At 44.4% G+C, this 16,060-nt stretch overlaps 1 protein-coding gene across 1 annotated transcript in view; it reads right to left on the bottom strand.

Annotated features, from left to right (window-relative positions):
• The window catches only part of SHROOM4 (shroom family member 4), a 281,480-nt gene that overhangs the window by 264,790 nt on the left and 630 nt on the right, over positions 1-16,060 (bottom strand). The gene's annotated exons all lie outside the window — the stretch shown is intronic.

The following is a 16,060-nucleotide window of genomic DNA, read 5'->3' as shown; positions in this document are numbered from 1 at the left end:
CAGAGCTGGGGCTCCCAAGCACACGAAAACAACAATGCACATTTCCTACTGTGCACTTCCATTCCCTTGTGCCTTCGGACCAGCGCTCAAAAAATAAAAGCACATCGGCCATCCCTTTCATTTTTCAAGCACCTATGAAGTCTCCCAAAGAATTCCCTCCTGCCCTTTCGCCATCCCTTTCATTTTTCAAGCACCTATGAAGTCTCCCAAAGAATTCCCTCCTGCCCTTTGAACTTTCAATTCATTCTCAAATGATTTACTGGCTGCCTGTCCTCCAAATGACCATACTAGCAGTCATGTCCTTCCTCTCTGAAGTTCTTTCCCTTTGATAACAACGGTGCCCCTAATGGGGTTTCCCATTCCCACACTTTAGGAGCATGCTTCCAAAACAAAACTTTCAGCTTTGGAGGACCCTGATGGAAAGGGTGGTAAGGAGCAAGCTAACAGTCTCTGCTTCTCCAACCAATGCCTGCAAAGGCTGAATCATCTCCTCTAAGGCTTTCTCAGGTTGTACTCCTTTCAAACTTACTAGGTGATCCTGATAAGGACAAATGCTTCTGGGGTCCCTTTTGAGCCCTGTTCCCAAAGTTAGCTCCAGTGATTCAAACTCTCCAGCAGTAACCTGGGCAGGAGCAAACTAAGAGAAGGCCCTGCAGTATGTCTTTTAAACTGTCATAGTCCTGCCACTATGAGTTTCAATCTGTCTCCTTTGGTGCCCTGACATGACCTAACTGACTTCCACAGAGACAGTCACCAATTACATTAGACCCCATTGGGAAGAAGAACAGAGATGGTTCTTTGGGGCCCTTTTCAGCATTCTCAGCTTTGAGTAAAATAGTGAGAAAAGGAATGTCATGGTCAAATAATGAGGACACTTAAGGCACTGGGTATAAATACCAGGCGATGACTCACATCCAAGGCTAGTCAAACAGAAAACGTTAGGGCTTGCTTAAGCAAAAGTGGAAACACACACACACACACACACACACACACACAGTATGTTCACATAAAGCTATCTCCTTTCAGCTGAAGCATCAAAAACACTTAAGACAGGCAGAAGACTCACACTATGCCCTCCTCGAACACATAGCAACAGGAGGGGTGGCTGCTGTTTTCAGAGTCTCAAAACAACACTGCCCAACAGCAAGGACAGTGCTGTAATCATCAGCCAGCAGGCCTCTCTCACATGCAAGCCTCAGGAACATAGCTCACACACAAGAGCTGAAACAGCAAGAAACCCAAGTGTTACAAACCAAACTCCAAGCAGCTCTGAGACACGCAGGTAACCTCCCCTATCCCCCACTGCTGCCATTGTCCCTCTCATCCAAGGTTGCCTCTGGGATCCCTCTCAATTTATACCTGAACCACTATTTCTTTCTACATGTTCCCCCTGTCCCTAGCTCACACATGTGTGTCATTTAAGGCTCACCCTACTTACTAGGTGTCACCAAAAGACTAGAAAACTTGGTCAGTATATCCAGCTTTTCAAATCATATCCTCTTTCTAATTTGGGGTTGGAAGTGGGAAGGGGAAAATGACCAATTATTGAGTACAAGACTTTTGCTTGAATCCTCCAGCAAACGATTATGGAGAGTCTATTTGGTACTCAGGGCTGAAGATAATAATAAAGATACAGAAGATATAACCATCGTCCTCTAGAAGATCTTGGTCCAGAAAGCCAGACACAAGGCAGCCAAAGTGCCCAAAGATTTCTACTGGAAAAATCAGAACTCCAGTATCCAAAAAAGGGAGCGATTACTTCCTCCAGGAAGACACTGAGATGATGTCCTTGAGGCTTATGGCTACGGCTTGAAGGTTAGGCCCATTTGGAAGGGGCAGAGATGAGAGAAGCCCTTCCAAGTATGCAGTGTAAAGCAAAGCCACTCAAGGAACATCAGGATGGGGTATTTGGAGGTCAGAATTTCCCCAGTGTGTCTGGGGGGGGGGGGTGGGCAGAGAGGGAATTATTCTTGCTGAAAACCTGAGTCTTGGAAGGAAGGAATGCCACAAATAAGACTAGAGCCAGATTGAGAATGGTCCATACAGCAAGCTGAAGTAGTTTGGGCTCTATTTTAAAGGTAGCAGGGAACCACTAACTAACTTTAAGTGGCAGGGGAAGGGGATGATCAAAATGACGGAAACTACTAGGGAGGCCACTACAGTAGTAGAGTTGTTCCAGAAGGAGGCTTCTTCCTGCCTGTCCCAGCTCTTGCAAGATCCTCCTTCAAAGTTGCACTCTGAGCTATTTCAAAGCTCATGACTATGCATTTCTTTTAAGCTGGGTGAGATATGAATGACACTTCTTATTCTGAATGAGACTCCTAATATTGTAGTGAAGTTGGGTCATGGACTTAAGTAGAAGTAAAAAGTAGAAGCTTCATCTATCCAAGTCTTCCAGTTTAGAAGAAAGGAACTATGATACATCATTTCCATTTCTGTAATAGCATCGGGTGGCTTGACCCCTGGGGTCACTGGTCTCTTGTGAGATCCCAACAGAAAAGTGGGAAGCAGAGAGAGAGGGAGAAAAAGGGAGATAGAGAGAGGAAGAAGGGAGAGAGAGAGAGAAAGAGAGACAGAGACAGAGACAGAGACAGAGACAGGATAACTGCCAACATAGGGCAAAACCTGATTGTCAAATGCATTTCTGGGGCCTGTTCCAGATCACTGCCACTTATAGGCTTAGACTAGATCTCAGCCCTAAATTAGGGCTCCAACCTAGAAGCCGGGATGGGAGGTGGAAGGGCCCCACCTGGGTCTTAGCAGTGGGAATTAACTCTCCCTGATCCTTAATTCTTTTGGCTTTTAGTAGTGGCTGGAAGAGGAGAGGGATGTAACCTGAACCCTAATGCAGCTGAGAAGGGCTAAGAGCCAAAACCCTCCTTAAGCAGATACAGTATGTGCAGGGCTTGGGCAGGTTTCAGAATACTGCACATTTCTCCAGCCAAAGGCACAGGAAAATATGAAAATTACAAATTTAACCCTTTACATCCAGAGGAGGAGAGTATCATCCTCCCACCAGAACTCACACAGCAGAGAGAAGTTAGCAAGCCAGCTCTTATAAAAGCCAGGGCATTCAGGGAGTCCTTTACACAAAAGAGCCTCAGCAGCTAGATATTCAAGTCAATTTCAAATATAAATTTTAAACTATTTCACCTTGACAGAGAGAACAATTAGGTAAAGGAACCCATGTGCCTGCCCATTAGCCCTTAGCAGGAAGGGAGCTGTGTCTACAAGGAGGTAGGGAGGGAGTGGAGAGACCAAGTTCCACAGCACAAGCATCTTTGGAACATTCTGAATTTTACTTCTTCACCATGCAGAAAAGCAGGTGACACTATCCAAAAATAATGGATCTAGAAAGCAAATCTCAGAAGGATGGAGGCAGAAGAGGAATGGATAAGCCCATCTGCACACGAAATTAACCTCTCCTGAGAATGTAAGTATACATAGCATCAGAGCTAAGGTTTGGGTCAGATAATCACCCCCAAATTTTTAAACGTCTCTTAATAATAAAGTGACATTTTTTCAGCCAGATTGGCAATAAATTAATTTTTGAAGCAATTCTCTATTTCCTCCTTATTTTAATATAAGAATCAGGATGAGACTATGGTAAGGACACCACAGAAGGCAGTTAAATCATACTTGCAAGTTTAACAGTGCTTTTTCAAAGATCATATTTAACAACCAATACTACTGTAGAAATATTAAGAATGATATTCACAGATCAATAATATTACACTATGCAGAATAGAAAACGGCTATCAACAAAAATGCAATACAGGGATGCCTGGGTGGCTCAGTGCATTAAGTGTCTGACTCTTGGTGTCGGCTCAGGTCATGATCTCACATTCGTGAGATCGAGCCCTGCATAGGACTCTGTGCTGACAGTGCAGAGCCTGCTTGGGATTCTTTCTCTGGCTCTCTTTGCCCCTCCTCACCTCTTAAAATAAAATAAAATAAAATAAAATAAAATAAAATAAAATAAATTTTTAAATGCAATACAGACTTGAAATTCCAGAGGTTTGAGGTTTGTTTTACCATGCCTCCACATTCTGTTTTTCATATAGAGAAAACAATCCTTAAACATCTTGGCAAGTCAACTGATGCTTTTTAACAGCCTCAAACCTTTTAACATTTCAAGCTCCATGTCTGAAGTTTGGCATTTTGACATTTTCTTCTATTTTTTTGTTTGTTTGATTTGTGGACTTTCCCATCACTTGAAAGTACTAAGTTAAACAGAAGGAACTTCAGCCAGTAACAACTCAGGTGACCAGGCATCCCACAGATTGAATGAAACAACAAGACAAAGCTATGACCAGAAAAGCCCATTAAATAACAATGCAGGCCTGTGACGTCTGTTGAAGCATGAGATTGTCTGGTAATTAACTAATTTCCAAAAATATCAGCAGATTGGTAAATTGCCTTTGTTAACCATTAGGGTCCTAAAATAATGATTTGTTATTTTAACCTATCAGTGGCCTTAAATAAACAAATCTTTTTTTTTTTTTTCTCCAAACTGTCTATGGAACTTCTTAACTAGATAGTCCCTACAGACCTGTGTCTCAGAAGACCCAAAAATGAACAAAAACTCATTGGCCTCCCAATCCCTAACACCACTTAGAACCTTCTAGTTATACTGGAAGGGGTTCATCTCTAACCCCTGCCTCCCCTTCATTTCTTTAGATCCAAATGGTGTGTATTATCACAAATCTCTGTCAACTTGCTAATGAACATTGCCAAGATGGCTGATTCCCTTAAAATGACCTTTCATGGGGCACCTGGATGGCTCAGTCTGTTGAGTGTCTGACTCTTGATTTTGTTTGGCTCAGGACATGGTTCATGGTCGGTCATGAGATCCAGCCCTGCGTCAGGCTCCGTCTGCCCTGGGTGTGGAGACTGCTTAAGATTCTCTCTGTCCCTCTCCCTCTGCCTGTTTCTCTCTCTCTCTCCCTCTCTCTCTCTCTCATTCTCTCTCTCTCTCTTAAAAAAAATGCCCCTTCATATTGTTCAGCTCAGGTCTTTCCTCATGGAAGCACTTAAGTGGCTGATACTCTGCTAGGTGCTTTATCTTGAATACATTAACTCTAATCCTCCAAAACAACAAAATGGTTACCTACTTCAAACCTGAATCTATTCTACATCCAACTTTTCTGGGTTCTTCAGAATAGCTGGCTCAAATCCATTCACCTTTATATTCCAGTAGTCTGCAACCCTCAAGCAGATCTCCACTGACTCATTTATCTAACCATACAAGCAGTATGACATTGGGCAAGTTAACTAACCTCTCTATGCCTCAATTTTCATATCTGTAGAATGGTGTTAATAATGAGTTCCTAATTGTTCAATTGGAAAACCACTGTCTGGCTCAGACAATGTACCATGAAAGTTTTACTTGTTAGAAAACAAATAAAAGTGACAGTTATGGAGCTCTGTGCTGGTTTCATAGGCCAGAGGAAAACTAGTTCAGTTCCTAGAACAAACATTCAATAAATTGAATGAATGAATGAATGAATGAATGAACAAACAACACACAACCTGTCCTTGGGGAGCTCATGCTGTTAGTTCACCGTAGGGTGAGCAAACCAACTCAATCTCCTGTCTTTAGGACACACAGTATATATACTAGCATATACTAACTAGAATTAATGCCTTTCTTCCTCCCCAGCCTACCTAAGTCCTATATATCCCTCATGGCCTAGCTCCAATTCTTCTTCCTTTTTCCACAAGGCTCCCTAACCACCTCAGCCCACAGTGAAATTTCTCTCCACTGAATACATGTTGCTCTTAGATCCTATACCATGGTTTCAGCACTTAAAGGTTTTTGTTTCCTGGGCTTGCAGTAGTGGCTCTCCTCACAGAACTGTCACTTCCAGGGAATACGTCTTCTATGATGGCTATCTCTTGCATTCTCTAGTTTAGAGTTAGGCATTTTAAAAGTACTCAACAAATATGTGTTGACTGGTCGTTTGATTGATTGATTGATTGATTGGAGGCTTAGTTGAGAGCTCTTAGGTAGAGGCCAAACAAGGTTTAGCATAGCCTTTCAAATTGCTGACTGTTCAGACATTAGCCAGAAATTATGTCTGGTCTTCCAACTTCTGGCCACAGAAGACATCCCATTAATGGTGTCTTGCCACTTCACACCTTCTGAAAGATTCCGTAACTTCATACAATTAATTTTGTAAATTCAAAATTCTCTTAAGAGAATTTTTGTTTAATAAGAGACACCTGTGGAATGCTTTTGCTCTCCTAAATCACATACACGTCTGGTATTTATATGAGATAAAGGATAAAAATCAATCTCCCTTCCTCTTAGGAAAAAAGTGTGAGTTTTATCATTTTCATTTTGCAAAACAGGAAATTGAGACACAGAGAGGGAAATGACTTGCCTAAGAACACACAACTGAGTAGCAAAGCACAGACTAAACTTCAGGCCTTCTGAATAGGAGCCTGCACCCCTTACCCTGATTTGAGATTTAAAACAAAATGAAACAAAATCCTTCCTTTGACCTTGGCCCCTCAGGGGCATATACAGGTAATGTTACTGGTTTTTGCACAAATTTCCATTTCTCTCATTTCTTTCTCCCTCCTTTCCTCTCCCTCTCTCCCCTGCTCCCGCTCATTTTTCTCTTTTCATTTCTATCTTATTTCTCTATCTCATTTCATTCCCCCACCAGGATCATATTCTTATCCAGTTCTTTTTGTCTTTCTTTTTCTTTCATTCACCTATGGTACTGTAGAAAGAATCTGGGATTGGGGGTCAGACAGAAGTAAATTTTGATGCCAGCTCTTGCACTTACTGTGTGACTTAGAATCTATTACTGAACTTCCCTGAGCTTCAGTCCCCTCATCTCTACAGTGGAGACATCAGTATCTACCTCAAAGAGTTACTGTAAAAAATGAAATGAGAATACATGTAAAACACCTGGAAGCAGCAGTATTTGCCACATAGCAGGTCTGTTACCTCTTGTATCCCACCATGTCTAGGCGCTGACTACCCTTTGGATGTGAGAGGTTCCTGAGATCCTTCCAAACTCCATTGCCTGCAGCCAGTGAGGCACATCGACACACGTGGAGTACCCAGGTCCTTGCCCAGTCCACTTTTCAGCCTGTTGTCTTGATACTCCCTGATTGCAACTTTAAATTAACACAGAGCTCCAAACTCTCAGTCAAAGCCCTTCAAAGAACATGAGAGTCAAGATCTAGTTACTCACCCCCGAGGCTCCAAGATGTCATCACTCACCCTCTCCGTCAGATAATATGCCATCAAAAGCTGCCTACCTGCAGAAGTTTCCACAGGAGCTTTTACTGACATCAAACACATGCAAAACAAAATGGAAAACAGCAAGGCAGCTCAACAAAGACAAGGCTTTAGCTTGTCATCTTCTCATAAGCAAAGATGAGGCTGCAGCCATGAGATTCTAACCGCTTTCCAGAATAACTAGTTGAACCAGCTTTACTCCCAGGTCTACCTCACATCACCCCCAACCCCCTTCCCCAAAAGAAAAATCAATTTCTGATGGACCATGAAAGGCAGTATAGGAGAACCATTCAAAACTTCCCTGCCAGAGGCTCAGGAAGAGAGCTGAGCATACCGCTGGGAATCTGCTGAGTGGCATTCGGGTGGGGGCAAGGAGACACCACAAAGGGTCTGTCCCTCACTGGGCTTAACCCTTGATCTTGTCAAATTAGTCCCACCTCTCGCATTCCTCACAGATGTAACATTAAAAGACTTGAGTGAAAGTTAACAGACCATGCTGCATGCCATCCCTGAGAACATACCAGGAAACAGCCACTTCTGGGAAGATGGGAAGTAGTAGCATGGAGAAAAGCAATGCCCTGTAATAACTGCCTGATGTCAGTCAGGCTTCACACTTCCACAGCCCAGACCAAGCAAGGATCCTGGAGCCCTTAACAGACCTTCAATAAAGCAGAAGCTCACCCCACGGAGAGTCTGAGAAGAAAGAGGAGGGTGCAGAGAAGTGAAGCAGCTTGCCAAGATTACTCTGCAAGTTGATGAAAGAGTATCAGTAATGTGACAAAGGTCCTGTCTTCTACTGAAACAGGATAGAGACACAATATAAGACAATATCCCCCCCCCCATGTGCAGCTATTAATTTGCTGAGTGTTTTCAAACTTTATCAACCTTTACTCTGTGAGCTTCGCACTGGTAGCATGGCTGAGTCAAGAGGAACAACGTTGGTACAGCAGACTAGAAGGGCCCTCTGTGACCAAAGAAGAAAAAAAAGTTGGGACAGAGGGCTGAGTGGCCAATGAATGAACAAAGAGGCAATGGCACTTGAATAAGCCAGTCCAAAGGGTAGGCCTCGAGCAACTGGTGCTGATGGGTGGGGGCTGGGAAGCAAAGATTGGACATGAAAGAAGAGAGAAGCTTGGATACCAGTAAAATGTGTTTCTATTGCTACTAGGCAGTGCTCACTCTGCGACACAGCATAGCCATAGACTTGCACTGATGGAGGAGAGAGTGGATGTGAAGTCAAAGGGGAGGGGTTAGTCACTTTGAGAAACAAAGTCGTCTTGATCTTTGCAACCTTAGTGCCCAGCTGGGATGGCTATGTGCCCAAGTAAACATGCTAGTGTTATGTGAGGAAGAACAGATCATCCCTTGCAAAACTAATGCCCAAGACAATCTTTCCACTTGGCCTATTTACAATGGATGTGGCAAAGGGGTATAAAGAGACAAATTTCTACCCCATCCCAGTCCTTGGAACACAATCTTTAGGCAGGAAAAAATATCTCAAACTATTCATTAATGACTTAACTGAAGTCTGTTTGAAGGGGATATTTCAGGAGAGAGAGCACCAGGAGACAAAATACTGGCTTCACAGAAATTGAGTGAAAGTGATCTAGGTACCAACATAAGCAATATAAAAGGATCAGTTGTTGGTTACAAGGTAACAGGTAAACCTGGAGTTCAATTTCAGAGACAAATTTGACCATACATACACTGGGGACATACATCTGTTCCCAGCATCAAGAAGATGAGCATGTTCAGGGGGGTGCCTGTGTGGTACAGTTGATTAAGCATCCAACTCTTGATTTCAGCTCAGGTAATGATCTGATGGTTCATGAGATCGAGCCCCACGCTGGGCTCTGTGCTGACAACATGAAGCCTGCTTGGGATTCTCTCTCTCTCTCTCTCTCTCTCTCTCTCTCTCTCTCTCTCTCTCTCTCTTTCTGCCCTTCCTCTGCTTGTGTACTTGCACTCTCTAAATAAATAAATAAATAAATAAATAAATAAATAAATAAATAAAAGAATATGAACATGTTGGGCACCGGTAGTAGTAGAAACCCCAAACCCACCCAGATCTCTGTAACAGAGATTCTAGAGCACTTGTCCCTAACTTATGAATAAACTGTTTTCTCAAGAATACTTTTTGAAAATAAACAGCTTGGAGCTTTGGATGGTTTCCTGTAGACAGAATATTATAAATGGTCCGTAGGTTCTATAATTTCTTCAGTTACACTATGGATTAAGTAGGCCTCCCCAGAACTGTTGTGAACCTAGGCACTATCAATAACACTGTGTCAGAAAGACATGTTTCCTACTCTTCAATGGTGCCTCCTCCAGGTTTCTCATCCTTCAATAATAATGAGGATTAAGCTCCATCCAATACACTCCCTGATCAGGGCTTTAGTAGCAAGAAAAAATATTTGCCCAACTCAGGTGGCAAACTGGTAGATGTGAAGGGTATGAGGAGATAAGGCCATGGGTGCAAGGCCTTCAGCAGAAGTGACCCTTATGGGTATTCAAGGTATAGACAGAAGACCTCAGAACCCAGGGATGACAGCAACAGCAGGAGCTTTTGCAGTCTGGGCCAGTGGCAATATGCAGGGAGATAAATATCTGACAGGGGTTTGGGATGGGAACTGCTGTGTCTAAAATCCTATATAGGGGCTCTGCAACTTGGAGACTGTATGTCACATATGGTCAGCATCTTCAATCTTGGAGACACCTGTTTTTCTCAGAAAGGGAACATTCCGTTCAGAGAGGCTACTCTTACAAATTCCAAGCCAAAAGTTGATAATAAAATAAAATAAAGTAAAATAAAATAAAATAAAATAAAATAAAATAAAATAAAATAAAATAAAATAAAATAAAATAAAATAAATCTGACATTCTGAAGCTCTGGTTTTGACCCTATTCATTAAATGCTGCTTCCTTCTTCTAATATACACCTTCCTTCTCTGTGCCTTTTTGTATAAACATATATGCTCATTGAGGTCAGGGCTTATATCTTCTCTCTCATCTCCCTTAGAACACTTTTCTTAACACTAGCCTGAGCTAGGCATGGGGCTGGAGCAATTCTAACTAAACAATAAGAGATGAAATGTGTTCCTCCCAAATCTATTATGTGGCTATCTCAGATGCCTATGTAGACACCTTGGGCAGGTATGGCTTCACAGCAGCACATGGACTTCCAATAAAAGGTCTTGCTTGACATCGGGCTTTTGTAGGCAAGGACACCAGAAAGAGCCAGAGTGGTCTTCAGCTGTATTTTTTTTTAAGAATCATCCTTCTGGTCAGATTCTCCTCAGCTATTGTATTTGGCTGCAGGGTCCATAATTCAAGAGAAACATGGACAGGCTACATCCAGAGTAGGAGGAGGAAGCAGGAGAGAAGGCTGGATCTCAGATGCCATAAGGAATAGCTGAAGTTGCTGGGGTTCTTTAGACTAGAAAAGTGAGACAAGGAGACATGGTCTGTGTCTTTGCACCTCCTAAAGACTGTCCTGAGACAAAGAGAAAGCATTCTTGTTTTGTGTGGTCCCAGAAGGTAGGGCTAGGACCCGTGGATGGAAGCTAGAGGGATAATGACTGCAGCTCAATATATGAAAAAGTTGTCTATGGTCAAAACTTTCCAACCAGGAAATGGATTGGCTAAGAAGGCAGTGAACTCCCAGCATAAGCACAGGAGAACAAGCTTAGAGCTACTACATAGAAGGCTAATACGGGGCGCCTGGGTGGCTCAGTCGGTTAAGCGTCCGACTTCAGCTCAGGTCATGATCTCACGGTTCATGAGTTCAAGCCCTGCATCGGGCTCTGTGCTGACAGCTCGGAGCCTGGAGCCTGCTTTCAATTCTGCCTCCATCTCTCTCTGCCCCTTCCCCACTCAAGCTCTGTCTCTCTCAAATATAAATAAAACGTTTAAAAAATTAAAAAAAAAATAATAAAATACACAGAAGACTAATGGACTGGTTAAGATTAAGACCAGGTGACTTCCAAAAGGCCCTCTTGGCTCTGAGAGTCTGTGATGATTCTAGGCCTCCTCCAACAACAGCATTCGGTTAGCAGCCCTGAGTCAAGTCTGTCCTTTGGTGCTTGATGGGGGTGGGGTAGTGATGAACTCTCCTCAGACGGGTCAGCATCCTTTTGCCCTCCTGGTTCTGAAGAAGCTTAACTATAAAAACTGTGGTGTTCTCTCCAGATAATCGCTCCATAAACACCAATGTCAAGCCTGAGTCTCTTTCCTCTTTAAAAAAAAAATCCTGGGAGAGGGTTGGGAAAAGCAAGAGGGGAAATCATTTTAATTTTTTTTTTTTAAAGGGACAATGCTCAAGTGTCTTCCAGATGGAATTGAATTATTTTCTTTGTCTGAGGTTTTGGAGGGGGAAAATCCTCTAACAGGCTTGACCTGTTTCACTTTAAGAAGCACATGTATGGATCTCAATAGGGTACCAGGTGTATTATGACAGCCTAGCAGGCCCCAAAATAGTGTGTACTCAAAGCTCAGCCAAGGATTTCCAGACACACCACCCATTACCCACTCTTCCTGCCCTACCTCCATCCAACCTTCTTTGTATCTCTCTGGATGGATTCCCATTCCATGTGTCTAAATGCCTTCTACTTTCTGGGAGAGGGTAGCAGTTGGGGAACTGAGGCCCTAGATGTGTTTGCTGATTCTAGAGGCAGATGAGGAGGGTATTCATGTAAGTACCCAGACTGGACTAAGCTCCCAAGAAGCACACCCCTTGAAGGTCCCTCTGTGAATGCCAAGCCTTGGTCTGGGGTGGGCCCAGGAAGGTTTCACTGTAACTAATGGTTCTCATAGAACACTATCTTTGCAGCCAGCAAGAACTCAAACTCACAGCCAAATTTACTGCCAGTCACACGAAAGCCTCCATTTTACTTTACCCACGTCCTCTTGAAATCTCAACCACCTCTTTGTGTGCTTCTCCTAGTAATAAGGTCACAGTGGGGATGGGTGAGGGGGAGTTAAAAACAACTTAAAGAGCATGCTCTGCCATCTTTCTAGGCTAAAGACAGCAAACAGTATTAGAGTTTTCCCAATTCATTCTCACATCATCTTTGATAATAAAGATATCTGCCTACTCCCATTTAGCAAATAGACATCTGGGTATACAGAGGGTAAAATGATATAGCAATAGCAATACCCATTAAGTGGAGGAAGTGAAGTTTCCTTCTCCTCCAGGCTACTCCCCCATCCCACCCTACCTTGTTCCACGGTGATAACTAGCCCCCGCTTGCTTCACCATGCCAGATGGAGACTGCCACCAAAAATGGGCCAGGAACATGGCAAATATGTAGGAGGAGTCTGTCTTCTCCTCCCCAAATTTCCTCCTTCTCCTGCATCCCCACTGGTCTCCACTCCTTTTCTTCACCTTTCACTCACCTCAGGGCACATTTGCAAGAACTCAGAATCAGTATAGGAACCTCAAGTTACAGCTCAGTAACTCTCTCTCTCTCTCTCTCTCTCTCTCTCTCTCTGTCCGTCTGTCCATCTGTCTGTCTATCTGTCTGTCTGTCTGTCTCTCTCCTACACACACACGCATACACACCCCACAGGAGGATACAATTGAATTTCTGAGGCCTCTGAGAGGTCCTGTTTGATGCAGAATTACTGCTGCCAGAACCTTGGAAGGGTCACCCATCCCCAAAGAAGATCTTTTCCAGTGCAGGGAGCCAACTTCATGGATGGCTGTTTATACTGTAGATGGGACCCCAAATAGCAAAACAGATAAATATGATTAGAAGAGAATTTCCACTTTATCCAAACAGGCCTCCTGGGCCAAGGAGGTAGTAGAAGATGCTAACCAAAGGAATTAATAACACCAAGGTCATGGGCCTAAGGCCCTTGTGGGTTATGTTTCTTTGGAAACATCACAATGTATGGTGAAGTCATAAACCATCCCTTAACACTTGGGATAATCAATAAAACGTGTTTTGTTTTGTTTTTAACATTTCTTCTTTTTTTCTCACTTGATTGTCAGAAGACTACACCAATCTCCTAAAACTTGGGCAGTTGAATTCCCATATTCAAGAAAATCACAACAGTCAGTAGGAATTGACCATTTTCCAACCTGATCATGACAAATATGAGATAGACTTTCACACTCAGTGTGATCTTTTCCCACTAATCACCCTTTCTCAAATCCCACCACTCCCTAGATGTCTCCACAAGCTATCTCCAAGCATGTACGCCACACCAGATCCATTTTTTTCCCCATGACATAAAAGGAGGTTCTCCAGCATTTCTCATCATGGGTCTTGGACCTTACCCCTCTCTCTGCCTGACCTGAAATGATCACAGTGATTTGGAGGCACTAAAACCATCCTCTCCTACTTCCTGAGCCCAGACTTCAGCAGGGAGTGTCTGCAATCTGGTCCTCACCTACTATGGAGCCACAGGCTGGCACAGAAAGAGTCACTGGGGAAGCTGTCAAGACTAGGTACGTCCCTGAATTGTACTGCCCCATGCCCCTTCACAAACTGCTATACTACCAGAAGAAACAAGAAACTCTCCAAGTAGTAGAAAATATGATAGACTTAGAGCCTACCACTGACTCACTGTATGGCAGACCTAGGCAAGCCATTCAGTGAATCACAGCCTCAGTTTTTCCATCAGTTTCTCCACAACCTTCCCTTGACTGCCTCAGGGGGTGGCGGGAAGAGGCTAATGAAACAAGGGATATTGAAACACAGTATAAACAGTAACACTGTATGCAAATGGAACAAAGCCTCTTCTTCAGTCCACAACCCTTGAGAAAAGGGCCAAAGCTAGCAGAAAGGGTTGCCTACCAGATTGTCATAGTCTTATTTAAAGACCCCCCCCCCAACTTGAACTTTGTTATAGACATGCGGACACCTAAGCCCAGCGTGGCGGGGGGGGGGGGGGGGAAGTGATGAACTCAGGACCCCAAAGCAAATAAGCAGGAGAATAAGGATTAGAACCCAAGTTTTCAATCTGCCAATACAATTCTTTCTACTACCTTCCCTCTCATCCACACCAGTGTGTGCAGGCTTAGGCTACTTTCAAGAAGAAAGCTGTATTGTTCTGAAGCATAAGGGGAAACAAAAATAAGTTAGAAAAATGAAAAGGGGACTAATGAACTATGCCACAGAGTGTCTTGGTAAGAAAAAAAAATACCATTGAACTTAAATACCATACTTTTACTGTAAGGTGCCAGGCTATGTGGGAGGGATGGGAGAAATGATTCTACCCCCTGCATACCCAAATGTGTGTAATAATGAGCTTTCATATAATAGGGGTCAACTGTACATTCAGTGGAAAGGGAATCATTAAAAGGCACCCTGCCTCTCAACACACGAGTCACTTCCTCAACCGCTTGGCCAAGGAAACCCTCATCTACCCTCAAATAATCCCCCAGCCAGACCACAAATTGCTGGCTGCCCCATACTTAGTAACACCCCCTGCTATGCTCAGCACTGGCACAGAAAACAATCCAGGGAGGGCCACAGCAATAAGCACTCTCTGGGGCACTTCTCAGGATGGGTCAGCCCTGGGCAGAGGTGAAAACATGATCTCTCCAAGATAGGCTGTTTAGGCAGACTGTGGAAATTCTGTGGGTGGTATAAGGAGAAAAAGAAAGGGAGGAACTGCCAGACCCTGGAGGGCTGTATAGCCAATTCGGACCTTGGTGGAAAAGGGGAAGACAGGAGTCTGATTAGAAGAAATTCCTGAAGGTCAGGATTCCCCTCCCCAAAACGGTTGTTTGAGAGTGTTGTTTCATTTTGTTTTGTTGTTTTTTTTTTTTTCAAAGAAAGCTTATTACTCCCTCAGAAAATATTGGAGGGAGAGTACCTTAAGAGGGGGAGGTGCAGTCGGTGACAAAGGCATCTCAGGCTGGTTAGAAATACATGGCTAGTATGGGGAAGAGAGAGCTGGGTGACGATATGGGCCCCAAGGCCTGAAGGACCTCTACACTACAAGCTGACCAGCAGGTCCAATGCGAGGGGAAAAGCAGCACTGGTTCCTGGGGAGGGGGGGGGCGTGGCAGAACACTAGCCACCCCTTGCTGAGACGTGACCTCCCCTTACAAAGCCAAAACTTAGTGACATTTGTGCCCTGCTGAGAAGCCACACCTTTCTATCTCCAGCCCAAACCCACACCCACAACCCCAACTGCAATCTGCGTGGGCTGGCAGGGGAAGAGTTTCTCAAGATGCGAACGTTTACGAGAAACAAAACAACAACAAAAAAAATGGGATAAAGTTCGTGAAGTCCGTTCACTTGGCAATCTGGGGCCACAAGGTGAGTGGCCCCACAAATCTCTCTTCCCAGGAACGGTCCCCGCAGCCCCCACACTCCCTCACCCCTGCTGACGATGGCTCGTCTGTGGAGTTCTGGAGCACTCAGGAGAGCCCCTCTCCCCTGCCCTTGGCTGCAACTTGGCTTCCAGCGGATCATAGCCTCCTAAAAAACAAACAAACCCTGGCGGCGGCGGCGGCGGCAGCTCCAGCACAGCTGCGCTCCATGGCGCAAAAGTTTCCTCCACACTTCTCAACGTGCAGGAAGTCTCGCCGGCGCTGGGGCAGGACTCCGGAGGGAGGGAAAGGCTGGGCCGAAGCCGCAGGAGCAACGCCTCGCCAGCTGAATGGATGTGCGCGCCTCCGGCCGTGGGAAGTGAGTCCGACGAAAGCCACCAATGCCCCATCTCCGTTCCCACACCAGACCCTTGACCTGCAACCTGCCCTGGTGGGACGACCCCGCTTCCGAGAGAGCTGCCAAGCGGCGCTGCCTGTCCCGCAGGGGCGCGGGAACTTCCAAGGAGAAACCTCCA

The sequence above is a fragment of the Panthera pardus genome, unplaced genomic scaffold (genome assembly GCF_024362965.1).
Source record: "Panthera pardus isolate Hobbes unplaced genomic scaffold, ASM2436296v1 HiC_scaffold_27, whole genome shotgun sequence".
In the NCBI taxonomy this organism is placed as follows: domain Eukaryota; kingdom Metazoa; phylum Chordata; class Mammalia; order Carnivora; family Felidae; genus Panthera; species Panthera pardus.
Note: the sequence above shows the minus strand (reverse complement) of the source record. Positions and strands in the feature narration are given on the sequence as shown.